General features: G+C 49.0%; 1 pseudogene; it reads right to left on the reverse strand.

The window, feature by feature from the left end:
• Positions 1-2,194: 2,194 nt before the first annotated feature.
• On the reverse strand, positions 2,195-2,705 carry LOC119283968 (annotated as a pseudogene).
• Between the last annotated feature and the right edge of the window lie 24,797 nt (positions 2,706-27,502).

Consider the following 27,502-nt stretch of genomic DNA (forward strand, 5'->3'; position numbering starts at 1 on the left):
GCGCCCTGTATAGATAGTAGCCCCTGAGACTCGGTAGGTTGTCGAGAACGACAGCGTGCCGAGGATCAAAATCGTAGGTATTGATTTTCGCCCCTCCTATGCAGGTGGCAGATGTTCCGGTGGCCAGCCGGACTGATGGAGTTGTTGAACTAAAGCGGCAACTTGATGTTGCGGGTGCGGATATCGCACTGGTCAAAGAGTGACTTGACGAGTCACAAGGTAAGGTTGTTCTCCGCGGTCACCTAGTAAGGCAGCAGAAGCTCATTTCTTACAACATTTGTGCTCAATGCAGATGGTGTCGCTGCTGTGGAGAGCCTTCGGGCAGAACTTGCTCGAGCTAGCGAGCAGGCCAGAAGGAGTGATGCGGCTGCCTCGAGGGCGGCCGAAGCGCTAGAAGCCGAGAGGGCTGCTCACTGCCGAAGCAGGGAGGAGATGACCGAGATGGCCGTGAGGGTGAAAGATGTTACCGACCGCTATGAGGTTCTTGAAAAAGAACGCCGAGCGGAGCAAGAAGAACTGGCAAAGGCCACCGCCGAAGCCAAGGATGCCCATTCTGCAATGAGGGCTATAAAGGAGGAGCTGCGCCAGGCCAGAGATATTGTGGCTGGCAAGCCCTTTCTACTGCGCAGGAGGTTTACAGATCTGAAGTATGCTCAGCTTGGCCAGCTGTGGGGTCCGAAGGATCCTTATATGGATTTAGCGGCGAGTGCAGCAGATGCTGTTGTGCACTTCCGAAGTCAAAAGGATCACAAGACGGAAGAGCTATTTTGGTCTCAATTCCATAGTCTAGAGCGTTCACTTCCGCTGACCGATCAGCTGGCCGAGTGGGCTGAGCTTAATAGATTGTCCGGACTTGCCATGACAGATGTTGTGGCTCATGTCTGGCCGGATAGGCCCAAGCCGAAGAGTTATTTCGGCTTATTGCAGCAATTCCTTGAGGCGGTGCCACATATAAAGGCGATGAAGCGGTCGGCCTGCATAGAGGGTGCACGGATGGCCCTCGCCCGTGTGAAGACACACTGGACGGAAATGGATGCCACCACTGTTGCGACCCGGGGTTCAGACGAGAGCCGGTTACCCACCGAGCACTACTTTGGGGAAGTTCTGTGTGGTGCTCGTGTAATAGAGTCGCAGTGCTCAAAAAATGTCATGTTCAAATGATCTTTATGGTTTTGTAAAAATAAGGTTTACAATATAAGCGCTTTTTGTACTTGTGCGTTCAAGTATTGAAACGTCTCCTGTGCGGCCGTTAATGTATACTTGTGTATAACCTGAAAGATGGCAGTCTTCGGCTTCAGCCCCCACGCACATGGTGCGGGGGTGTTTGCGAAATAGCGCGTTTTCACACTTAATCCAACGTCTTGGTCCTGTTAGGGAGGTGATAGCGTAGCAAACGAGGCAACCGGACTATAATGCTTTATCACTTTCACTTAGCCATAGGATTTCGAAGGTGGGGCTACGATATAGCCCCTAGGGGCACCGCGCTCTCCGAATTCGGGGCGCGTGTGTGCCTGACCGGGAAGCAGTCCTTCGCCAAAGCGGAGGAATTTTAAACATTCCTGAGGTCGATCAAGTGGTTGACCAGTCTCTCGCTACATCATGACAGAGGCGCTCACCCGGCTGAACCGGGGCACAATCGCAGTAGTTCTCCTGGTGCCGCGTTAGCCGACGATGCGGAACGTAAGGCAGCAAAACACAGGAGCCGAGCAAACCCAATATTTGACCAAAGACATGATTCGGAGCTGATGCATATAAGGCCTAACTCGAGACGCCGAACACTCCATGAGATGTTCGGTCTTTATGATGACGGGCAGATCAATGCCCTAAGACCCTAGTGTCCAGGTACACGCAAGATCTTCTGACGCGGCCGATGCCAAAACGCCAGCCTCCTCTCTGGCTATGATGAGAAACCAGGGGATGTATAGCAACAAGAGACAGTAAAAAAGGTTTACGCAGGGTCTTAATCTGAAGAGAATCCTTGCAACGGGTCCCTACTGCACGTCTGCGCCTGTGTCTCCGTTGTGCTGTATCCTGGACGGGTGTAACACGCTGTTCATCTGTAAAAGAGAGGAACTTGGTTGAAAAATAAATCGTGTCAAAAATGTATTTAAAACAGAGCATGAGTAAGAAAAAATTGAGCTTTTATTGGCTCCTTGTTGCTCATACGCATAGCCCCTTATAAAGGGGTGTGTAGCTAGGGAGCCCCTAGCTTATTTATGCCGGACTCGTTCTAGCCGTGTCCGGGGTCTTGAACGACCTTTTAATGAGATGATGCCGCGTGGACCGGGCATTTGAAGTGTGAGAGACGCGTAGTGTGGTATTGCATTGAAGCGGACAAAAGCTTCACGTCCCAATAGTGCTTGATGGCTACTTTTGAATGGGGCGACATGAAAAATTAGCTTTTCACGTCGGGAGTTGTCGGGTGACCCGAACACAACTTCTAGTGGTAAGGAGCCCGTGCGCTTGGCGTAAGGGCCTGGCGTCACTCCTTTAAAGGAAGTGCGGCTATGTCGAATTTTAGTACGGTCTACCCCCAACTTGCGGATTGTGTCCGGATATAGCAGGTTTAAGTCGCTGCCGCCATCCATTAGGACTTGTGTAAATTGTAGTCCGTCGATTGTAGGATCCAATATTAGAGCAGTCCATCCTGCGTTTCGGACGCTTATGGAGTAGTCCAGTTTGTCGAAAGTAATTGGCTTTGACATCCGATTTCGGGGTTCCGCCGGGGTGGACCGTGCGACATGTACCTCAGTGAGTGCCGCGTGGTATCACATGAAGTGAGTTTACTGTTTTGACTTCTTGTGGGAAAGTCTTTTGTTTTCCCGCGCTCTGCTGGTGGGGTTCGTCGTCATCCTCGGTTGGCGCGTTGAGCCCCTTGTGTTCGGCGTTGAGTCGGCCGGACTATTTGAAGACCCAACAATCTCGGTGGGTGTGGTTTGCAGGCCTCCCGGGTGTATTGTGGATTTGACATATCCGATCCAAGATTTTGTTTAGGTTGGATAGCTCGTCACTGTTGTCCTTAAGGGGCAGTGTTTTGATGTTCGGCCGCGAGCTTCTGAATCCGGCGTTGACCGTCATGCTCTGTGGGCTCTTTTCTTTATTTTGGCACTGGTCCTTTCTGCGCCGTGATTTTCCGTTTCCATCTCTGATCTCGGATGTACTTGGGTCGCTGGTGCTGCATCTTGCTAGCCAGCTGTCTTCCCCCGCACAGAAGCGGGTCATGAGGCTTGTTAGCGCGGCCATTGTTCTCGGCTTCTCTTGGCCGAGGTGTCTAGCGAGCCATTCGTCTCGGACATTATGTTTAAAAGCTGCTAAGGCTTCGGCGTCCGGACAGTCGACTATTTGGTTCTTTTTAATGAGGAACCTATTCCAGAATTTGCGCGCTGATTCTCCGGGCTGTTGGGTTATGTGACTTAAATCGTCTGCATCCGGAGGGCGGACGTAAGTCCCCTGAAAATTTGCTCTAAACACGTCCTCGAGCTCTTCCCAGCTTCCAATGGTATTTTCTAGGAGGCTTTTGAGCCAATGCCTGGCTGGCCCTTTGAGCTTGAGGGGTAGATATTTTATGGCGTGGAGATCATCTCCTCTAGCCATATGTATATGCAGGATGTAGTCCTCAATCCAGACTCCGGGGTCTGTTGTTCCGTCGTATGCCTCTATGTTTATGGGCTTGAACCCCGTTGGAAATTCGTGATCCAGCACCTCATTGGTGAAACATAGTGGGTGTGTGGCGCCCCTGTACTTGGGTGTGCCGTTATCTTCGAACACTCAGCATGTTATGTCACTTCCTGGGGCCCTCTTCTTCGGCCCGTAAATGGACCTGACCGGGCCATCCGTTTTGCGAAGATATTTATGTGTGTCATGTGCTGGCTTGTGTGCGTCGCCGCTTGCCGCTCCTGGCCTGCCTTCTGGTCGTCTATCCGGCCGGGAGGCCTCTTTGCTTTTTAATTGTGGGGGCTCTACGGCCTCCTCGTTGAATTCGGGCAGCAGCTTGCGCTTCGGGTAGCTCTTTGTTTGTTGGTTATTGCCATATTTGTCCGCGGTCTTGAGTACTTTGCTCCATCTCATTCTGAGTATGTCTTGCGCTGTTTTGAGCTTCCGCTTGTCCTTCTTCAGATTTCTTGTAGTGGCGACAAGTCTTTTTCGGAGGTTTTTATGCTCCGGTGGTGTGTCCGGTGTGAGATCATCCGGACTGTTGTCTCTGCTGAGGATGAGTTGGTTATCCGATTCATCCTGTTCGGATGGCTGCTTGGTTGCATGTTCGTCGCCCACTGGTTTGCCCTGCTCTATGGCTGGGTCATTGTGAGTGTTGTCGTTATCGAGGCGGGACTTGGGGTGGCGCTTGCGCCGCCGTTTTGGTTGTTTTTCAGGGGGATTATCCTTCGCCGTGTCCCGTTGTTCCTCGTTATCGCCCCCTTTTGGGGTGTCCACCATGTATATATCATGAATTGAGGTGGCTTTCCAGTGCCCGGTAGGCACTGGTTCTTGGTCGTCTTCGGCATCGTCGTCCATACCGTCGATGTCTTTGGAGTCGTAGTCTAGTATGTCGGTTAAATCGTCGACAGTGGCTACAAAGTGGGCGGTGGGAGGGCTTTGAATTTCTTCGTCGTCGGCCTCCCAACCGTCCTGACCGTGGTCTGGCTAGGGCTCTCCTGATAAAGAGAGAGACTTTAGCGAATTCAGAATGTCGCCAAAGGGTGAGTGCTGAAAGATGTCCGCAGCGGTGAACTCCATGGTCGGCGCCCAATCGGATTTGATAGGCAGGGGCGCAGGAGTTTTGGAGTCCGGAAAGGAGTCCGGCGCCTCGGTGTCACGAGCTTTGCAAGGGACAAGGTCAGTGTTCGGCTCCATCGCCGTAGAGATCGCAGCCCCCGAGGCGGTGTCCAGCCACTTGTCCTTGATCTGCGCGGTCGGCTCCGAACTATGGGTTGGAGCGGACTCGTGTGCGGCCTCTAGGGCACTATCCGGTAGCAGAGCTAAATCATGTCCACCGCGACAGTGCGGCGCGCTTGGTTGTGGCTCGAATCCATCGAAGATCAAGTCTCCGCGGATGTCAGTCGTGAAGTTTAGGCTTCCAAACCTGACCTGACGGCCAGGGGCGTAGCTTTTGATCTGCTCCAGATGGCCAAGCGAATTGGCCCGCAGTGCAAAGCCGCCGAACACGTAGATCTGTCCGGGGAGAAAAGTCTCACCCTGGACTGCGTTGTTATTGATTGAAGAAGCCATCAAGCCTATCGGTGACGACACAGAGGAACTCTCAATGAAAGCACCAATGTCGGTGTCAAAACCGGCGGATCTCGGGTAGGGGGTCCCGAACTGTGCGTCTAGGCGGATGGTAACAGGAGACAAGGGACACGATGTTTTACCCAGGTTCGGGCCCTCTTGATGGAGGTAAAACCCTACGTCCTGCTTGATTAATATTGATGATGTGGGTAGTACAAGAGTGGATCTACCACGAGATCAAGGAGGCTAAACCCTAGAAGCTAGCCTATGGTATGATTGTTGTGATGGTTGTTGTCCTACGGACTAAAACCCTCTGGTTTATATAGACATCGGAGAGGGCTAGGGTTACACAGAGTCGGTTACAATGGTAGGAGATCTACATATCCGTATCGCCAAGCTTGCCTTCCACGCCAAGGAAAGTTCCATCCGTACACGGGACGAAGTCTTCAATCTTGTATCTTCATAGTCTTGGAGTCCGGCCGATGATGATAGTCCGGCTATCCGGACACCCCCTAGTCCAGGACTCTCTCACTCATCCTCTTGAATCTATATTTATACTCACAGTTCTGGTTTTGCAGGTCATAGATCTGGGCTTGGAGGTGCTCGATTTTCTCTTAAAGCTTGAAGATGGTATCCCCAATGACTTCGGCATCCAGCTTGTGGTTGTTGGTGAACTCCGTGATCATCATCTGGTTGGCGTTGAGTCCATGCTCCACCATCCCTTGACACTTGAAAACTTGCTGCTCCACGGCTTCGAGCTTTGTCTCCACGCTCCCGGTAAGCCTTGGTCCCTCCACATCGCGGATGTGTTGCACCCCCTCACGCATCTCAATGGTTTGAGGGTGTTGCAGCACCTCCGCAAGATAGGGGTTGATAACCCTATCAAAAAACTTGTCCTTGGGAGCACTTGGAGACGACATGATGCTCTTAGATCTAAAACAGAAACAGCTCGAAACAAAAACAGAGGATATTTGCGTGATACGGTGGTCAAAACTTTCGGGAGTATATATAATGAATTTTTACCGACCAAAATATGTAATGTGCAAGAAAATGGAGTCTGGGAGGCACACGAGGTGCCCACGAGACAGGGGGCGCGCCCTACAGGGGGGCGCCCCCTCCACTCTCGTGGGAGCCTCATGTCCCTTTCGGACTACTTCTTTCTTCCTAAAATTCTTAAATAATCCAAAAGTGATAAAAATTGCCATTGGAGTTGTTTTGGAGTCGGTTTACTTACCGTACCACATACCAATACCTTTTCGGAGTCTGGAATGTTCTCGAAAGTGTCCCTTATGTATTCCTCAGGGGTTACGGTTAATATTAGTGTCAGTGTCAAAACCGGCGGATCTCGGGTAGGGGGTCCCGAACTGTGCGTCTAGGTGGATGGTAACAGGAGACAAGGCACGCGATGTTTTTACCCAGGTTCGGACCCTCTCGGCGGAGGTAAAACCCTACCCCTGCTTGATTAACATTGATGATATGGGTAGTACAAGAGTAGATCTACCACGAGATCAGAGAGGCTAAACCCTAGAAGCTAGCCTATGGTATGATTGTTGTTCATCCTACGGACTAAAACCCTCTGGTTTATATAGACACCGGAGAGGGCTAGGGTTACATAGAGTCGGTTACAATGGTAGGAGATCTACATATCCATATCGCCAAGCTTGCCTTCCACGCCAAGGAAAGTCCCATCCGGACACGGGACAGAGTCTTCAATCTTGTATCTTCTTAGTCTTGGAGTCCGGCCGATGGTGATAGTTCGGCTATCCGGACACCCCCTAATCCAGGACTCCCTCAGTAGCCCCTGAACCAGGCTTCAATGACGACGAGTCCGGCGTGCATATTGTCTTCGGCATTGCAAGGCGGGTTCCTCCTCCGAATACTTCATAGAAGATTTTGAACACCAGGATAGTGTCCGGCTCTGCAAAGTAAGTTCCACATACCACCGTAGAGAGAATAATCTTTACACAAATTTAATCTGCTGACGCATTTTGTGGCATGACGTCACACCACGGCCAAGCCTTTATGCGAATTGTTTTTATTGTTCCACCTCAGCGCGTTTAGTGAAGCGGTTTCCTCGGCACGTCTTGTCGAAGCAGAGATCGTGTCCCCTTATTCCGGGATTCTCATCAATACGGGCGTGGGTAACCCAACCGCGCAATTGATTACGGCGCTTGGGAGATAAGCGAGTTTTATCAGGCTGGTAGGGACGCATAGTTTTGTCCGTCCATATAAGGGGATAAGAATCCACCTTGTTACCTACGCCTTCTTCCTCCTTTGCCTATCCATCTCCGCGCACTCGAGCTCCGGCGCCCAAGCCCGCGCATCTCGCCTCGACCTTCTCCAACCATGTCCGGAGTGGGAGGCAAGTGGATGGCCTCCTCCGTCACGGAGGGGCACATCAAAAGGTTGCGAAAAGCCGGATACCTGCACAACGACATTGCACACCGGCTTCCAGACGAGGGGCAGCTCGTCCCACCCCCAGGCCCCATGAGAGGGTGGTGTTCCTTCCCCATTTCCTCCGCGGACTGGGCTTCCCAGTCCACCCCTTTGTCCGGGGGCTCATGTTCTATACGGCCTGGATTTCCATGATCTGGCCCCGAATTTTATCCTCAACATCTCGGCGTTCATCGTCGTGTGCGAGGCCTTCCTCTGCATCCAGCCCCACTGCGGCTTATGGCTGAAGACTTTTAATGTCAAGCCAAAGGTAGTGGGTGGCCGCCAAGCGGAGTGCGGAGGCGCCATGGTGGGCAAGATGCCCAACGTCACATGGCTCGAAGGCGCGTTCGTGGAAACCATCAAAGGCTGGCAATCGGGGTGGTTCTACATCACCGAGCCGCGTGACCCTGAAAGGACAGCAGCCCACAAATTCAGATCTGGCATCGCCACACGGCTCACCTCCTGGAAAGAGAAGGGCCTGACATGGGGCGATTCGGAGGAGCTGACCGGACTCCAAGCCTGCGTCCAAAAGCTAGTGAACAAGAATCTCAAGCTTTTCAATGTAGTCCAGGTCATGCTCATACGCTGGATCCTCCCATGCCAACAGCGGGCTTTCAACTTGTGGGAGTTTGATCCGGCACAGCACCAGACCTTGAGCAGGCTCTTCGACACTACGTACGAAGATGCCTGGAGGGTGTTGTTCAAGGGCGCAGAGGCTCCCGCATCCGCTACTGAAGATCGCGAATTCAGCTCGCGGCGTAAAGCCGACGAGGTAAGCTATTTTACCTTTTACAGGACACTTTTTCATAGTTTGACACTATGCGGGATCTCAACCCCCTCACCTTTGACAGCACTGGCTGAAGAAGTCCGAGCAGGTTAACTGTCCGGCTCCCTTACCAGAAGACCCAGCGGGCGCCCGATTGACGGGGTTGCAGGTTCCGGCGCCTTATGTGGTGTCGGAGAAGAAGGCCAAGAAGAAGGCCACGGGAACTCGGAGGAGTTCCCGGTGCCAGGTGTTATCGGACTCATCGTCCGATGACTCCGAGGCGGACTCCTCCCACGAAGATGAGGAGGAGAAAAAAGAGGCTTCTCCCCCAACGGGGGGAGAGAAGAAAAGGAAGGCCTCCCCAATTGGGGAGGCCGGAGGGTCCAAGAAGGGAAGGACCCTTCCTCCGGACTGTCCTACCAACGCCTACGACGGCGAAGAGGAGTGGCCCTCGAGGGCCAAGCCCATGGCGAGATCGTAAATGTCCAGATTCCGAAATACCTCATGATTTTTTTATTTGTCGCATGATGTCTTCTAACGCCGAATACAACCCTGTAGCCCGCCCAAGGATGATCTCCCCGCTTCATCGAGCGGGTCTCTAGGTTCGTCGGATGTGAATAACACTTCACTTCCGACCACCTCTTCCCCTCGTGACGTAGACGACACCGAGATGGGGTCCCAGAAGGGGCCCAACCAGGAGGAGGTGGTCCTGGAGGCGCCGCAAGGTGACCTTCCGGACTCTGGGCGAAAAGAGGGCGGAACCCCCGAGGGTTCCAAGTCCGGCCCTGTGTCGGACTTCGTACCGGAACCTGAAGTGGTTCCGAAGTCTGGCGGGCGGCCCCTTCGTGAGAAGGGCGAGACTGCGACGCCGGTGGCCTCCGTCCAACCAGAGGCGCCGGATAATTTGCTGGAGGCGCTTAACGGTGCCTCCATCGACGAGGAGCACCGCACTGTTATGAGTGCAGTGATCCAGAAAGTTCAGTCTGCCAAGAGCGGGCTGACTGAAGCCTATACCAGCCTTCTAATAGGCTTTGAGGTAAGTAATTTAAGATATGTAAAAACAGTACCGCATAGAAAGTAGCCCCTGATGCTCAGTTTGGTGTTCAGAAAGAAAAGCCAAGCTGAGGATCTAAAAAGATATACACAGGAGTCTAATAGAAATATGTCAATATGGGAATGCAGGCTGCGTTGCTGACCTCTGCCGCACTGACTGCAGAGGTCAATGCATTGAAGCAGAGCCTCGAGCGGTCCGAGAACAAGCTCGGCCTTGCCAAGAAGGAGCTCGAGGACAAGGAAGGTAAGTAATACCTTATTAAAGTAGTACCTTATAGAAAAGGATTTGGTTGCACAAAATGACAGGAATAACATGGGTATTGCAGGGGCCACGAACGAGGTGGCGACCCTGAAGGAGGTGGTGTCCAAGGCCGAAAGCAGTGCGGCCTTGGAGCGCACCGAGCGGGAGAGGCAGGAGGCATGGGTGGCGGAGGTGCGGCAAGAGCTCCAGGCTCTCGTGGAAAAACACGAGAGTTTGGAGCGTGACTCGAAGACTCGAGAGTCCGAGCTCGCCTTGGCTCTTGAGAGTGCCAGAGCCGCCAAGGCCGAAGCCCAAAAAGCCCTCCAGGAAATTGAGGCGATAAAGAAGATAGCGGTGGGTAAGGCCTTCTTCATGCAAAGCAAGCACGTGAAAGTGAATTACTTGTTACTTACCCGAATCCGGAGCTCTCCAGGAGCATTCGCAGATCTGCCCTGCAGTGTGTCCGATGCTGCCGCATTCTACCGGGCCGAGGAAGGAAGCTCGACGGAGAAGGTATTCTAGTCTCAGTATGCTGAGGCCGGACATCCGGTGCCCCTTAGAGACCAGCTGAAGCAGCTGGTCGAGCTCCACAAGGTGGCCAAACAGGCCATGAAGGGCCTCATAGTTCGGCTGTGGCCTAAGGAAGCCATGCCTGGGAGCTACTTCAGTCTGGTGCGGCAGCTGGTGGACGCCTGTCCATGGATTGAAGTCATCAAGCACTCCGCCTGCATTGAGGGTGCCCGTCGGGCCCTTGCCCGTGCTAAAGTGCAGTGGGGCAAGATGGACACTAAGAAGCTTGTGACAGACCCGCCACCGCCGGGCAAGGAGTATCGCACGCCCGAGATGTATTATAAGGGCGTCCTGAAGGGTGCCCGCATTATAGCGGGTGAATGCTCCAAGGATGTAATTTTTGAGTAGACTCGCATGTTGTTATCCTGTGCGCTGAAAACTTTGTTCATATGCGCTAAGCAATGCTTGTTAATTTAAAATATTACCTTATGTGCGGCCGTTTATCAAATTTGAGAGATGGCAAGTCATTGGCTTCAGCCCCCATGCCACGAGTGCTGGGGTGTTCGGGATAAACTTGAGCGCTCTTTTTCCCATTTTTGGGTCCTTCGAGGGAGGCGCTTAACACAACAAACGAGGCAACCGGACTTATAATGCTTGAACACTCCCACTTAGCCATAGAATTCTATAATTTTAAATTTCGGCGAAGCCCCTAGTGTTCGGAAGGCCGAATTCGGGGCGCTATCCACGCCTGGGCCGGACAAAGCCGGCTCCTCGCTCTAAGCGGCATAAGTCTTTAGGGACTCGAAAAAACCTCTCGAACAGCGACCGGCTCTCGCCCCATCATGACGGTCAGTTTTAGCTTTCTCCACTGAGGTGCTCAGCCCAGCTCAACTGGGGCACAATCGTAGTGGTTCTCCCAGCGCTACCCTTAGCCAATATAGCGGAACGTAAGGTACCAAAACATGGGAGCCAGGCAAACCCAACTATTGACAGAAGACATGATTCGGAGCCGATGCATATAATGCTATAAGTTCGGGGTGCAGCACTTGTGAAAGTGTTCGGACTTATCACACCATATTTTGGGGAACTTAAGCCCCTGGTGTATTTTGGCCGTACCAAAGCGTACGGGTGCGATATGTCATAAGTGAACATATATAAATAGAAAAAGGAATGCAATGATAAGCAAAAAGTGATGCATAGTTTATTCAAAAAATACTGCAATGAAAGCAAGACGATACAAATAGTGCGATAAGCGAGGGATGGGACTATTTAACATGTCCCCCTCCAGGGGTAGGCAGCGGAATGGTATGCAAAACAGGTATAATGATCATAATGGAGACCACCTGGATACTCGCCATAGATTTTCTGATTCCCTGGCTGTTGCATCGTGAGTTCGGCAAGTCTACTGTCGGACAGGGCTGCTGGAAATGGAGTCCTGAAAATAATAAGAAGAAAAAATGACACAATTGGGAGCCCCTAGTGCGGTTGAGCCGCACTCTGGGCATTCCGTGGTCGTGCCCCTCCCCCCATGCCCATGGTATCTCCATAGCGTAGTTATGTACGCGTGGTACTGGTTTTGCGATTTCGCGAGGGCTGTGGTTGGGGCCGCATTGCTACTCGTGCTCGGAACGTGCCAGGTGGTCTTGTTGTAAGTTACTCCGGGCGCGCTTGATGGTGTCCGGCCGCTTAACAGCCGGACTAGAGAATTGCCTTAAGAGGCTGCTTTGTACTTCCACCGCAAGAGCCGCTGTATGCTCCTCCGTTCGGAGAGAGTGTTCAGTGTTTCCGTTGACCGTAATGACTCCTCGAGGGCTTGGCATCTTGAGCTTGAGGTATGCATAGTGCGGTACCGCATTGAACTTTTCAAATGCGGTTCGTCCGAGCAGTGCATGATAGCCGCTGCGGAACGGGACTATGTCGAAGATTAACTCCTCGCTTCGGAAGTCAGCTGGGGATCCGAAGACCACTTCAAGTGTAACTAAGCCTGTGTAGTTGGCCTCTACACCTGGTATGACGCCTTTGAAGGTCGTCTTTGTGGGTTTAATCCTTGAGGGGTCTATGCCCATCTTGCGCACTGTATCCTGATAAAGCAGGTTCAGGCTGCTGCTGCCGTCCGTCAGGACTCTAGTGAGGTGAAATCCGTCGACGATTGGGTCTAAAACCAATGCGGCGAATCCGCCATGGCGGATGTTAGTGGGTGGTCCCTTCTATCAAAAGTGATCGGGCAGGAGGACCACGGATTGAACTTTGGGGCGACTGGCTCCATCGCGTATACGTCCCTGAGTGCACGCTTCCGCTCCCTTTTGGGTATGTGGGTTGCGTATATCATGTTCACCGTCCGCACTTGTGGGGGAAAGCCTTCTGTCCTCTATTGTTCGGCGGCCGGGTCTCCTGCTCGTCATCGCTATGTAGCCCCTTGTCATTGTTTTCGGCGGTTAACTTGCCTGCCTGCTTGAACACCCAACAATCCCTGTTGGTGTGATTGGCTAGCTTTTCGGGGGTGCCGTGTATCTGGCACGAGCGATCAAGTATTCGGTCCAAATTGGACGGGCCCGGAATATTTCTTTTGAATGGATTTTTTCACTGACCGGGTTTTGAGCCCCTGAATCCGGCATTGACTGCCATATCTTCAGCATTATCGCCGTTAATGCGTCGCTTGTGCTTGTTGTGACGCGACCTGCCATTGATGTCCTTGGTATCCAAACTACCGGAGTTTTTGGTCAGGTTGTTACTGTGAGCTAGCCAGCTGTCCTCTCCCGCACAGAAGCGGGTCATGAGTGATGTGAGGGCTGCCATGGATTTCGGCTTTTCCTGTCCTAGGTGCCAGGCAAGCCACTCGTCGCGGATGTTATGTTTGAAGGCTGCAAGGGCCTCTGCATCCGGACAGTCAATGATTTGATTTTTCTTGGTTAATAACCGTGTCCAGAATTGTCTGGCCGATTCGTCTGGCTGCTGAATTATGTGGCTTAGGTCATCGACGTCTGGTGGTCGCACATATGTGCCCTAGAAGTTATCAAGGAATGCGGCTTCCAGGTCTTCCCAACACCCAATTGATTCTGCTGGCAAGCTGTTCAGCCAATGTCGAGTTGTTCCTTTGAGCTTGAGTGGGAGGTATTTAATGGCGTGTAGATCATCACCGCGGGCCATGTGGATGTGAAGGTGATAGTCCTCGATCCAAACCGTAGGATCTGTTGTGCGGTCGTATGATTCAATGTTTACGGGTTTGAAACCCTCAAGGATTTGATGATCCATTACTTCATTTGTGAAGCATAGTGGGTGTGCGGCGCCTTTGAATTGGGCTATATCACGATGCAGCTCAAACGAGCTTTGTCTACTGTGTTCGGACCGGCCGGCATTGTTGTATCCGGCGCGACGGTTGTCGTCACGTAACATGGGGCGCCCACGCGATCCGTAGATCAATCTTGTTTGTCTTGCCTTATCCTCCAATATGTCTCATAAGTCCGGCGCATTCCCCCGTAGCTTTGTACTTTTCGAGCGACGCCGGGGTGCGGCTTTAGTGGAGGGCCTAGAGGCCTCTCTGTCGCGGCCACGAGGTGGCCGGTCGGCCGTATTGTACACTGGTGATGTAGGTTTATGTGCTTCCTCCTCTAATCGGGGTAGCAGCTTGTGTTTTGGGTAGCTTTTCGAGGGGCGTTCGAGTTCATGCTCTTCGGTCGCAGGCACTTCAGTCCATCTATCGGCTAGCAAGTCTTGGTCAGCTCTAAGCTGTTGCTGCTTTTTCTTGAGGCTGCTTGCCGTGGCCATAAGCCTGCGTTTGAAATGCTCTTGATTGACGGGATCCTCAGGCATGACAAATTCGTCGTCGTCGAGGCTTGCCTCGTCTTCGGAGGGAGGCATGTAGTTATCGTCCTCTACCTCTCTGTCTGCCGCTCTCTCCTGAGGGCTGGTTTCTCCATCCTCCTGTGTTGAATCTTGCTGGAGGGGGTTGTCTTCGGCACTGTCCGGGGCGTTATTGTCTCCGGTGCCGGCATCTCCATTTTTGTTGTGGCGGGATTTAGAGCGGCGCTACTGACGCCGGCGCTTGGGCTATTTCTTGGAGGGGTCATCCTCGGTTGTTCCATCGCCATTCCCATCCTTTGGGATGTCCACCATGTATAGGTCATATGACGAGGTGGCCTTCCAATGCCCTGTAGGCGTTGGTTCTTGGTCCTCTCCGGCATCGTCGTCCATACCGTCGATGTCTTCAGAGTCGAAGTCTAGCATGTCGGTTAAGTCATCGACAGTGGCTATGAAGTGGGTGGTGGGTGGGCTGTGAATTTCTTCGTCGTCCACATCCCAACCGCCGTGACCATAATCCGGCCAGGGCTCTCCTAATAAAGAGAGGCACTTTAGCGAATTCAGGATGTCGCCAAAAGGCAAGTGCTGAAAGATGTCTGCGGCGGTGAGCTCCATGATCGGCGCCCAATCAGATTAGATTGGCAGGGGCGCGGAAGGTTCGGGGTCCGGAGAGTAGTCCGGCACCTTGGAGTCACGAGCTTCACAAGGGATAGGGTCGGTATTCGGCTCTATCGCCGTAGAGGTAGAAGCCCCCGAGGCGGTGTCCAGCCATCCATCCTCGATCGGCGTCGTCAGCTCCGAGCTGGGGGTCGGAGCAGACTCTTGTGCGGCCTCCAGGGCACTGTACGGTAGCAGAGCTAGATCATGCCCATCGTGACAGTGCGGCGCGCTCGGCTATGGCTCGAATCCGCCGAAGATCAAGTCTCCGCGGATGTCAGCTGTATAGTTCAAACTTCCAAATCTGACCTGATGGCCAGGGGCATAGCTTTCGATCTCCTCCAGATGGCCAAGCAAACTGGCCCGCAGTGCAAAGCCACCGAATACGAAGATCTGTCTGGGGAGAAAAGTCTCACCCTGGACCGCGTCGTTGTTGATGATCGAAGGAGCCATCGGGCCTAGAGGTGACGACACAGAGGAACTCTCAATGAAAGCACCAATGTCGGTGTCAAAACCGGCGGATCTCGGGTAGGGGGTCCCGAACTGTGCATCTAGGCGGATGGTAACAGGAGACAAGGGACACGATGTTTTTACCCAAGTTCGGGCCCTCTCGATGAAGGTAAAACCCTACTCCTGCTTGATTAATATTGATGATATGGGTAGTACAAGAGTAGATCTACCAGGAGATCAGAGAGGCTAAACCCTAGAAGCTAGCCTATGGTATGATTGTTGTTCGTCCTACGGACTAAAACCCTCCGGTTTATATAGACATCGGAGAGGGCTAGGGTTACACAGTCGGTTACAATGGTAGGAGATCTACATATCCGTATCGCCAAGCTTGCCTTCCACGCCAAGGAAAGTCCCATCCGGACACGGGATAGAGTCTTCAATCTTGTATCTTCTTAGTCTTGGAGTCCGGCCGACGGTGATAGTTCGGCTATCCGGACACCCCCTAATCCAGGACTCCCTCAATTAGTTTCAACATTGATAGGATTACCTGAAATATAATGTTTAATTCTTTGACCGTTTACCACCCTTGGACTCGTGCCTTCAAAGATGTTGATTTTTATAGCACCAGAACGATAGACCTCCTCGATAACGTAGGGACCTTCCCATTTTGAGAGAAGTTTTCCTACAAAAAATCTTAAAGGAGAGTTTAATAATAACACATAATCTCCTATGTTAAACTCACGCTTTTGTATCCTCTTATCATGCCAGCGTTTGACTTTTTCTTTGATAAGCTTGGCATTCTCATACGCTTGGGTTCTCCATTCATCAAGTGAGCTAATATCAAACAACCTCTTCTCACTGGCAAGTTTGAAGTCATAGTTTATCTCTTTAATAGCCCAATATGCCTTATGTTCAAGTTCAAGAGGTAAATGACACGCTTTTCCATAAACCATCTTATAAGGGGACATACCCATAGGATTTTTGTATGCAGTTCTATAGGCCCATAATGCATCATCAAGTTTTTTGGACCAATTCTTTCTAGATCTATTCACAGTCTTTTGCAAAATTAATTTGAGCTCTCTATTGCTCAACTCTGCTTGACCACTAGACTGCGGATGATAAGGAGATGAGATTCTATGATTGACATCATACTTAGCCAGCATATTACAGAAAGCACCATGAATAAAATGTGAACCACCATCAGTCATAAGATATCTAGGGACTCCAAACCTCGGGAAGATAACTTCTTTAAGCATTTTAATAGAAGTGTTATGATCAGCACTACTAGTTGGAATAGCTTCTACCCACTTAGTAACGTAATCAACAACAACTAAAATATGTGTATAACCATTAGAGGCAGGAAAAGGTCCCATATAATCGAAGCCCCAAACATCAAACGGTTCAATAACAAGAGAATAATTCATAGGCATTTCTTGACGTCTACTAATGTTACCTATTCTTTGACATTCATCACAAGATAAGACAAACTTACGAGCATCTTTGAAGAGAGTAGGCCAATAAAAACTAGATTGTAGTACCTTGTGTGTAGTTCTATCTCCAACATGGTGTCCTCCATAAGATTCAGAGTGACACTTGCGTAGAATCTGTTCTTGTTCATGCTCAGGCACACAACGTCTAATAACACCATCTACTCCTTCTTTATAAAGGTGTGGGTCATCCCAGAAGTAATGTCTTAAATCATAAAAGAACTTTTTCTTTTGCTGGTATGTGAAACTAGGCGGTATAAATTTAGCAACACTGTAATTAGCATAATCAGCATACCAAGGAGCAGTACGAGAAGCGTTGACAACCGCTAATTGTTCATCAGGAAAGCTATCACTAATAGGCAGTGGGTCATCAAGAACATTCTCTAACCTAGACAAGTTGTCTGCTACGGGGTTCTCAGCTCCCTTTCTATCAATAATATGCAATTCAAATTCTTGGAGCAAGAGAACCCATCTAATGAGTCTAGGCTTAGCATCTTTCGTTTCCATAAGATATTTAATAGCAGCATGATCAGTGTGAATAGTAACTTTGGAATCAATAATATAAGGTCTAAACTTATCACATGCAAACACAACTGCTAAGAACTCTTTTTCGGTAGTAGCATAATTTCTCTGGGCAGTATCAAGAGTCTTACTAGCATACTGGATAACATTCAAATCGACTCTTTGCCCTAGAACAGCACCTACAACATAATCACTAGCATCACACATAATTTCAAAAGGTAAATTCCAATCAGGTGGCTGAACAATAGGTGCAGTGATCAAAGCTTTCTTAAGTGTTTCAAATGCTTCTACACAATCATCATCAAAGACAAAAGGAATATCTTCTTGCAATAAATTAGTCAGAGGCCTAGAGATTTTAGAAAAGTCCTTAATGAACCTCCTATAAAAATCGGCATGACCAAGGAAACTTCTTATACCTTTTATGTCCTTGGGACATGGCATCTTTTCAATAGCATCAACTTTGGCTTTATCAACTTCAATACCTCTCTCGAAGATCTTATGCCCCAAGACAATGCCTTCATTAACCATAAAGTGACACTTTTCCCAATTCAAGACGAGACTAGTGTCTTCGCATCTCTACAAAACTCGATCAAGGTTGCTCAAACAATCATCAAAAGAGGATGTGACGCCCGGATAATTAGGCTACAGTAGTACCGCGTTAACGATGCCACGTCACCTCGGTTACTATTGCTAACCTCGCGATAGATCGAAACTGATTCAAATTCAAATTCAAAATCAATCAAACAATAAAAGTTTTCAAATATTAAAACTAAAATGTTCGGAGTGATCCAAAGAATGCATAGGTAATTATGGTGGAGAAACCTAAATTTAATAAAATGTTTAAGAGTTCAAAATAAATAAAACTATAGGTTAAATAATAAAATAAATGCCTTTTGAATTTTATGAAATATTAAACTATTTTAGTTGGGATAAGAATTAATGTGGCAGTAGTTTATTTAAAAGTACCAATTTAGGTTTTAGTGATAATTTTTACTAAAGCTAAAATAAAATGTAACTAAAATAAAATAGGAAAGAATAAATAAAAAGAAAGGAAATAAAATGAAGTTAAAAAAACAAACCCCCCTGGCCCACTGGGCCACGGCCCAGCAGGCCACCAGACCACCAGGCCAGCCCACCAGCTGTTGGAAATATGCCCTAGAGGCAATAATAAAATGGCTAGTATTATATTTCCTTGTTTATGATAATTGTTTATTATCCATGCTAGAATTTTATTGATAGGAAACTCAGATACATGTGTGGATACATAGACAACACCATGTCCCTAGTAAGCCTCTAGTTGACTAGCTCGTTGATCAATAGATGGTTACGGTTTCCTGACCATGGACATTGGATGTCGTTGATAATGGGATCACATCATTAGGAGAATGATGTGATGGACAAGACCCAATCCTAAGCCTAGCACAAGATCGTGTAGTTCGTATGCTAAAGCTTTTCTAAATGTCAAGTATCTTTTCCTTAGACCATGAGATTGTGCAACTCCCGGATACCGTAGGAATGCTTTGGGTGTACCAAACGTCAAAACGTAACTGGGTGGCTATAAACGTGCACTACGGGTATCTCCGAAAGTGTCTGTTGGGTTGGCACGAATCGAGACTGGGATTTGTCACTCCGTGTGACGGAGAGGTATCTCTAGGCCCACTCGGTAGGACATCATCATAATGTGCACAATGTGATCAAGGAGTTTATCATGGGATGATGTGTTACGGAACGAGTAAAGAGACTTGCCGGTAACGAGATTGAACAAGGTATCGGCATACCGGCGATTGAATCTCGGGCAAGTACTATATAGGTAGACAAAGGGAATTGTATACGGGATTGATTGAATCCTTGACATCGTGGTTCATCCGATGAGATCATCGTGGAACATGTGGGAGCCAACATGGGTATCCAGATCCCGCTGTTGGTTATTGGCCAGAGAGTTGTCTCGGTCATATCTGCATGGTTCCCGAACCCGTAGGGTCTACACACTTAAGGGTCGATGACGCTAGGGTTATAGGGAATAGATATATGTGGTTACTGAATGTTATTAGGAGTCCCGGATGAGATCCCGGACATCACGAGGAGTTCCGGAATGGTCCGGAGGTAAAGATTTATATATGGGAAGTCCTGTTTTGGTCACCGGAAAAGTTTCGGGTGCTATTGGTAATGTATTGGGACCACCGGGAGGGTCCCGGGGGTCCACCAGCCCCAGAGGGCTGCATGGGCCTAGTGTGGGAGGGGACCAGCCCCAGGTGGGCTGGTGCGCCCCCCACCAGGGCCCAAGGCGCCTAGGGTTGAAAACCCTAGGGGAGGGGGGCGCCTCCACCTTGCTTGGGGGGCAAGGCACCCCTCCTGGCCGCCGCCCCTCCCCTCTAGATGGGATCTGGAGGGGGCCAGCCCTCTCTCCCCTTCCCTCCTCGTCTCTCGTAGTGCTTGGTGAAGCCCTGCTGGAGTACCGCACTCCTCCACCACCACCACACCGTCGTGCTGCTGCTGGACGGATTCTTCCCCAACCTCTCCCTCTCTCCTTGATGGATCAAGGCATGGGAGACGTCACCGGGCTGCACGTGTGTTGAGCGGAGGCGCCGTTGTTTGGCGCTTAGATCGGAATCGACCGCGATCTGAATCGCCACGAGTACGACTACCTCATCCGCGTTCTTGCAACACTTCCACTTAGCGATCTACAAGGTTATGTAGATGCACTCCCCTTTCCCTCGTTGCTAGATTAATCCATAGATTGATCTTGGTGATGCGTAGAAAATTTTGAATTTCTGCTACGTTCCCCAACAGTGGCATCATGAGCTAGGTCTATGCGTAGTTTCTATGCACGAGTAGAACACAAGTTGTTGTGGGCGTTGATTTTTTTCAATATGCTTACCGTTACTAGTCAAATTTTGTTTCGACGGTATTGTGGGATGAAGCGGCCAGGACCGACCTTACACGTACACTTACATGAGACGGGTTCCATCGACTGACATGCACTTGTTGCATAAGGTGGCTAGAGGGTGCCAGTCTCTCCCACTTTAGTCGGATCGGATTCGATGAAAAGGGTCCTTATGAAGGGTAAATAGCAATTGGCATATCACGTTGTGGTTTTTGCGTAGGTAAGAAATGTTCTTGCTAGAAACCCATAGCAGCCACGTAAAACATGCAAACAACAATTAGATGACGTCTAACTTGTTTTTGCAGGGTATGCTATGTGATGTGATATGGCCAAAAGAATGTGATGAATGATATGTGATGTATGAGATTGATCATGTTCTTGTAATAGGAATCAAGACTTGCATGTCGATGAGTATGACAACCGCCAGGAGCCATAGGAGTTGCCTTAATTTATTGAATGACCTGCGTGTTATTGAACAACGCCATGTAATTACTTTACTTTATTCCTAAACCGTTAGCCATAGTAGTAGAAGTAATAGTTGGCGAGACAACTTCATGGAGACACGATGATGGAGATCATGGTGTCATGCCGGTGACGATGATGATCATGGAGCCCTGAAGATGGAGATCAAAAGGAGCAAAATGATATTGGCCATATCATGTCATTTTTTGATTGCATGTGATGTTTATCATGTTTATGCATCCTATTTGCTTAGAACGACGGTAGTAAATAAGATGACCCCTCATTAAAATTTCAAGAAAGTGTTCCCCCTAACTGTGCACCGTTGCGAAAGTTCATTGTTTCGAAGCACCACGTGACGATCGGGTGTGATAGATTCTAACGTTCACATACAACGGGTGTAAGCCAGATTTACACACGCGAAACACTTAGGTTGAATTGACGGAGCCTAGCATGTACAGACATGGCCTCAGAACACAAGAGACCGAAAGGTCGACCATGAGTCGTATGGTAGATACGATCAACGTGAAGATGTTCACCGATGATGACTAGTCCGTCTCACGTGATGATTGGACACGGCCTAGTTGACTCGGATCATGTGTTACTTACATGACTAGAGGGATGTCTATCTGAGTGGGAGTTCATTAGATGAACTTAATTATCCTGAACATAGTCAAAAGGTTTTTGCAAATTATGTCGTAGCTCGTGCTTTAGTTCTACTGTTTTAGATATGTTCCTAGAGAAAATATAGTTCAATGTTGATAGTAGCAATTATGCGGACTGGGTCCATAAACTGAGGATTGTCCTCATTACTGCGCAGAAGGCTTATGTCCTTAATGCACCGCTCGGTGTGCTGAACCTCGAACGTCGTCTGTGGATGTTGCGAACATTTGACATACACGTTTTGATAACTACGTGATAGTTCAGTAATATTAAACGGTTTAAAATTGAGGCACCGAAGACGATTTTGAAACGTCGCGGAACATATGAGATGTTTTCGGGGGCTGAAATTGGGATTTCAGGCTCGTGCCCACGTCAAGAGGTATAAGACCTCCGACGATTTTCTTAGCCTGCAAACTAAGGGAGAAAAGCTCAATCGTTGAGCTTGTGCTCAAATTGTCTTAGTACAACAATCACTTGAATCGAGTGGGAGTTGATCTTCCAGATGAGATAGTGATGTTTCTCCAAAGTCATTGCCACCAAGCTGCTAGAGCTTCGTGATGAACTATAACATATTAGGGATAGATACGATTATCCTTGAAATATTCGCGATGTTTGACCACCAGAGCCCCTCACCGCCTCGCCGGATCGTCGTCCCCGTCGACCAACCCGAGCCCCGCTGCCCTGTGCCTACAAATCCCGGTGAGGACCCCGGTCCTCCTCTCTCCCTCGCCCCGCGACCACGCCTCGTGCGCTCCGGCCTCGCGCTCACCGTGGTCGGGCCGCGCCCTGGCCATGCGCCGCGCCGTCCGGTCGTGCCCGTCGCCCAGCGGTCACCGCACCACCGCCGCCCGCACCTTGCATCCACGGCCACCTGCACACGCCTCGCCCTCCCCTGCTCACTACCCCGCGTGGCCTCGACGCTGCCATCTCCGGCGTCCGTGCGCCCGCGCTGCATCGGCGCCCCTCCGCGCCCGCGGACACCTTCCCTTGTCGTCGCGGAGGCCGTCGGCGCCTCGTTGCTCCTCTGCCGCCCGGCGCCCGCTGCCGGTGCTCACTCCCGCATCGGTGCCCGTTCGGGCTGGGCGCCAGCGCCCCTGCGCCCACACGCCCGTAACCGCACCGCCCGGTGCCCGCTAAGGCCTTTGGGCCACTGACAAACGGGGCCCGCGCCCCTGAAACGTTTAAAAAGGAATAAAAAAAGAATATTAATTAAAAATATTAATTAATTAACCAATTAATTAACTAAATTAATCCTGTTAGTTAATCTAATTAGCCATGTTAATCAACCTTAATAACCTAATTAGATAAATAGTCAATGATAGACGGGCCCCACTGCCCTGTTTGACCGGTCAACGCTGACCGCTGACGTCATGATGATGCAATTAACATTTTCTAATTAAATTAATTCTGTTAATTCTAAAAATGATTTAAAACTTTAGAAAATCATGTAAAATAAACCGTAGCTCTGATGGAAAAACTTTGTACATGAAAGTTACTCAGAACGATGAGACGAATTCGAAATATGCAGCCCGTTCGTCCGCCACACGTCCCTAGCATAGTGAACCTGCAACTTTTCCCCTCCGGTTCATCTGCCTAAAAACGCGAAACACCGGGAATACTTTCCCGGATGCTTTCCCCCTTCACCAGTATCACCTACAACTACGTTAGGTCACCCCTAGCGCTGCATCTTGCTTTGTGTTACATTTGATTGCTCTGTTATTTATTGTGTTCACCTTCCTTTACTTCTTTCTGGTAGACTCTAAGACCGGTGCCGATGTTCGTGTGTTCGACTACACCGAAGGTGACCCCTCCTTCTTGCCAGAGCAACTAGGCAAGCCCCCCTTGATCACCTGATATCGCCTATTCCTTCTCTCTACTGCTTGCACTAGAGTAGTGTAGCATGTTACTGCTTTCGGTTAATCCTATTCTCCTGCATAGCTTGTCATTGTTGCTACAGTTGTTACCCTTACCTGCAATCCTAAATGCTTAGTATAGGATGCTAATATTCCATCAGTGGCCCTACACTCTTGTCCGTCTGCCATTCTATACTACTGGGTCGTGACCACTTCGGGAGGTGATCACGGGCATATGCTATACTTCACACTGTTACATTACTTATGATACTATTCAGAGATGAGGGCTGAAGGAGCAGGTGGCTCCATCCCGGTAGAGGTGGGCCTGGGTTCCCGACGGCCCCCGACTGTTACTTTGTGGTGGAGCGATAGGGCAGGTTGAGACCACCTAGGCGAGAGGTGGGCCTGGCCCGGTCGGCGTCCGCAGTTACTTCATAATAACACACTTAATGAGATCTTGGTATTTGATCCGAGTTGGGCCACTGGCCTATACGCACTAACCAACTACGCGGGAAAGATATGGGCACTCGATGTCGCGGTATCAGCCAAAGCCTTTGTGACGTCAGCGAATGAGCGGCGCGCACCGGGTTGGACTGCATTAACCCAACTTCCTTTGTAATGGAGGTTGCTAGGTCTGCTTCCGGCCGCCCACGCAATGTGCAGGTGTGCAATGGGCGATGTGCCCAGACCCCTGTGCGCATAGGATTTAGACTGGCGTGCTGACCTCTCTGTTGTGCCTAGGTGGGGCTGTGACGTGTTGATCTTCCGAGGCCGGGCATGACCCAGGAAAGTGTGTCCGGCCAAATGGGATCGAGCGTGTTGGGTTATGTGGTGCACCCCTGCAGGGAAGTTTATCTATTCGAATAGCCGTGTCCATCGGTAAAAGGACGACCCGGAGTTGTACCTTGACCTTATGACAACTAGAACCGGATACTTAATAAAACACACCCAGACAAGTTCCACAGACAACCCGGTGATCGCTTTTCCACAGGGCGACGAGGGGAGGATCGCCGGGTAGGATTATGCTATGCAATGCTACTTGGAGGACTTCAATCTACTCTCTTCTACATGCTGCAAGACGGACGCTGCCAGAAGCGTAGTCTTCGATAGGACTAGCTATCCCCCTCTTATTCTGGCATTCTGCAGTTCAGTCCACTGATATTGCCTCTTTACACATATACCCATGCATAAGTAGTGTAGATCCTTGCTTGTGAGTACCTTGGATGAGTACTCACGGTTGCTTTTCTCCCTCTTTTCCCCCTTTCCCTTCTACCTGGTTGTCGCAACCAGATGCTGGAGCCCAGGATCCAGACGCCACCATCGACGACGACTCCTACTACACTGGAGGTGCCTACTACTATGTGCAGGCCGCTGACGACGACCAGGAGTAGTTTAGGAGGATCCCAGGGAGGAGGCCTGCGCCTCTTTTGATCTGTATCCCAGTTTGTGCTAGCCTTCTTAAGGCAAACTTGTTTAACTTATGTATGTACTCAAATATTGTTGCTTTCGTTGACTCATCTATGATCGAGCACTTGTATTCGAGCCCTCGAGGCCCCTGGCTTCTATTATGATGCTTGTATGACTTATTTTATTTTTAGAGTTGTGTTGTGATATCTTCCCATGAGTCCCTGATCTTGATCGTACATGTTTGCGTGTATGATTAGTGTACGATTGAATCGGGGGCGTCACAAGTTGGTATCAGAGCCGACTGCCTGTAGGAATCCCCCTTTCCAACTCCTTGGCCGAAGTTGAGTCTAGTCGATGAAAATTGTTTTACTAACTTGGTTGTGCGGCCCATGGGCCCACGTCGCCAATTCGGTGGTATTAGGATCTTTTATTCCTCATCTATACTCCGGGATTCTGATCTCTCTTCTATTCGGGTTAAATGATTTTACCAATGCTAACTCTAGGTTCTCGTAATTACTTCCTCCAGGAGAGCCCCTCACTCCAGATGATTGCTTCGTGCACCGAAGGATTCTGAAGATACTCTTCGATATTCTCTCAAGACTTTATGCTCACCCCTTGTTGCTATTCCCTACCACTGTTATATCGTTATGGATAACTATATGCACTTTTCCTTTCAATCCCGTTGATCTTGTTATTACAAGATACCTCGAAATTATCTCTATTGTTCCGAGAATACTTTCTGCCTACTACCTTGCAGTTCTTGCCACATGAATACCCCCTATGGATAATTCCTCGCACTTACTGAGTATCCACTCAACCCCACTGATCAAGTGTTTTGAAAAAGACTTCTAAATACCATTCGATCTTCCGAAAATCCTGAGCAGCCTATTGCTCTTGAAACTCTTGCTTGCTTTTATGGTTAATCCCATAAGTCTCGTAATCCTATTGGCATCCCTTGACTTTATCATTTTAAGTCTGTTGATTCAATATGTGGAGGATGCCCGCATTCCTCAGTCGAATCCTAGGATTCATCCTTCCGGCTCAATGTCAGTTTGAACATGAGTTGGTTCTCAACCAATTAAATTGTCGTCGATTGTACCCCTAAGACTATTCAACTTATCCATCCCTAATCAGAGCGTTGCTTCTGATCCCTTGACTGGGAATTCATAATTCTTGTGCAATGGAACTTTGAGTTAGTCGGTTGTTTCTATAATCCGATCCCCTTGCATTCTTTCTTCTTCTGGTTGAGTACCGATGCTCACATCAGATCCCTTGTGGACCACCAGATCCTTTATGGATTTCATCCGACAACGTCCTTCATATCCAATAACTTTGTGAGTCTTTTCTTGGGTACATATTGCCTTTGGTAAGTTGTATCCTCTGCCTTGTCGAACATGTTGTGTGTTCGAGCTTGGGTTATCTACTTCTGAAGTTTGTGGTATATGTTCCTAAGAGGCCCTGATGGGTTGAACCTGTGCCTTTTCTAATCTTGTGAACCCGGAAACTACTAAGGGTCATAATCTACTGATGTTATGCCAGATAAAAATTCAACACTACAACCTCGTCGAAAACGAGAAGTGAATGAGAGTTTATACATTGAAGAAGTGGGAGTCGACCTTGAACTTTGTGTTCATGCCCATGGACACGATGTAGATCCTATCATGGAAGCTTCTTGTAATAATAACTATTTCTTGATATAATATCATTTGGTATCTGTGAATTGATCCTTTGCAATCGTGGTTCCGACCATGATTGATCTCCTTTGATTCCATTTCTCAGACAAGTTAAAGCACTTGTCTTCTGTTGATCGATACATCTTCGCAACCTCTATTTTGATCTTCCTCGAGTATTAACCTCTGGTATCTCGAGAACTGTGTTGCTTCCTACGTGTCTTCATCTAGTATTGCTTCTCACCGATCTCAGATTCCTCCCAGGTTATGAGTTATTAGTCACTCAAGAACACCGATAAGTGAATCGATTCTGCACTCCGGTTCAATAACTCAAGTAATTCTTGTTGCTTACAAGTTTAATAATCCTTCAAGTCATTCCTAGCCTTATCGGCTATATCATTATCATGCAGACTTTTAACTGTGCTACCTGGTCCTTCCGGAGCACAATTTTCGATGATGAGCTAAGCTTACGTCGATTTTCCTCATCATATCATTTCTCGTTGAACTGCAAGCTTGATTTTGAGTTTGTGTCATAACCGTGGTTCCAATAACCCTTCACTTCATGCTTTTTCTTGATGTCGTTGCTGTTCGATTGCTTCTTCATGAAATCTCTTGACAATTGTGTCATGATCATCATCAACATTTCGAGCTCTTCCAAGATATCAATTGAATTCATGATGAGAAATACCATCCTTGCCCTCGATGAATTGTATTATCATCGACCACTTTATTGCCTTCCCACCAACACTTCATGTTTGGTGTTATACCTTGAGTTCCTTGCTATCCAGCAATTGTTCTTCTTTACCTTGGAGTATTACCATCTTTTATGTCAAGAATGTTCTGAGATTTGTTCCACCTCTTGAGAATTCTTGACATAGAAATACTTCTCGCCATCTTCGTTCATTTCTTGGTCCCCATGTTGATTCTAACCGGGATACCAACAAGTGAACGGTGTTTTTTGGATTCTGTACTTCTAGCAACCCTATTGCGTGTAAGTTAATGAACGATAGTTACATTCTTTGTGTATTGGATATCGAATCACCATTCTAACATTGATCGTGCTACCTAAGACCATATGTCGGGTGCACCTTTCAACCAATGTTTAGATTGTGTATGTTTTCCTCAAGCATACATCATTATATCATTTGATCTAACAAATGTTGTCTCCTTGTTCACCTAATTGTGGGGATCCATCTTTTGGAAATCTCAATGAATTGTCGCTAAGTTCATCAGCCACCTTCTCATCCTCTCCTTGTTTAATGATGAACTATGATTCAGAACATGCTGCCATATTTCATTTCCCGAGAATCTTGCAACACCATCTCGTCAAATTGTGTTGCACCCATTCCTTCTCAGGCATCATGAATCTGTGGTATCCTGACACCAATCGGATCTGACCTCGGTCAGATATGATGGTTGGAAC

The sequence above is a fragment of the Triticum dicoccoides genome, chromosome 4A (genome assembly GCF_002162155.2).
Source record: "Triticum dicoccoides isolate Atlit2015 ecotype Zavitan chromosome 4A, WEW_v2.0, whole genome shotgun sequence".
Taxonomy (NCBI): domain Eukaryota; kingdom Viridiplantae; phylum Streptophyta; class Magnoliopsida; order Poales; family Poaceae; genus Triticum; species Triticum dicoccoides.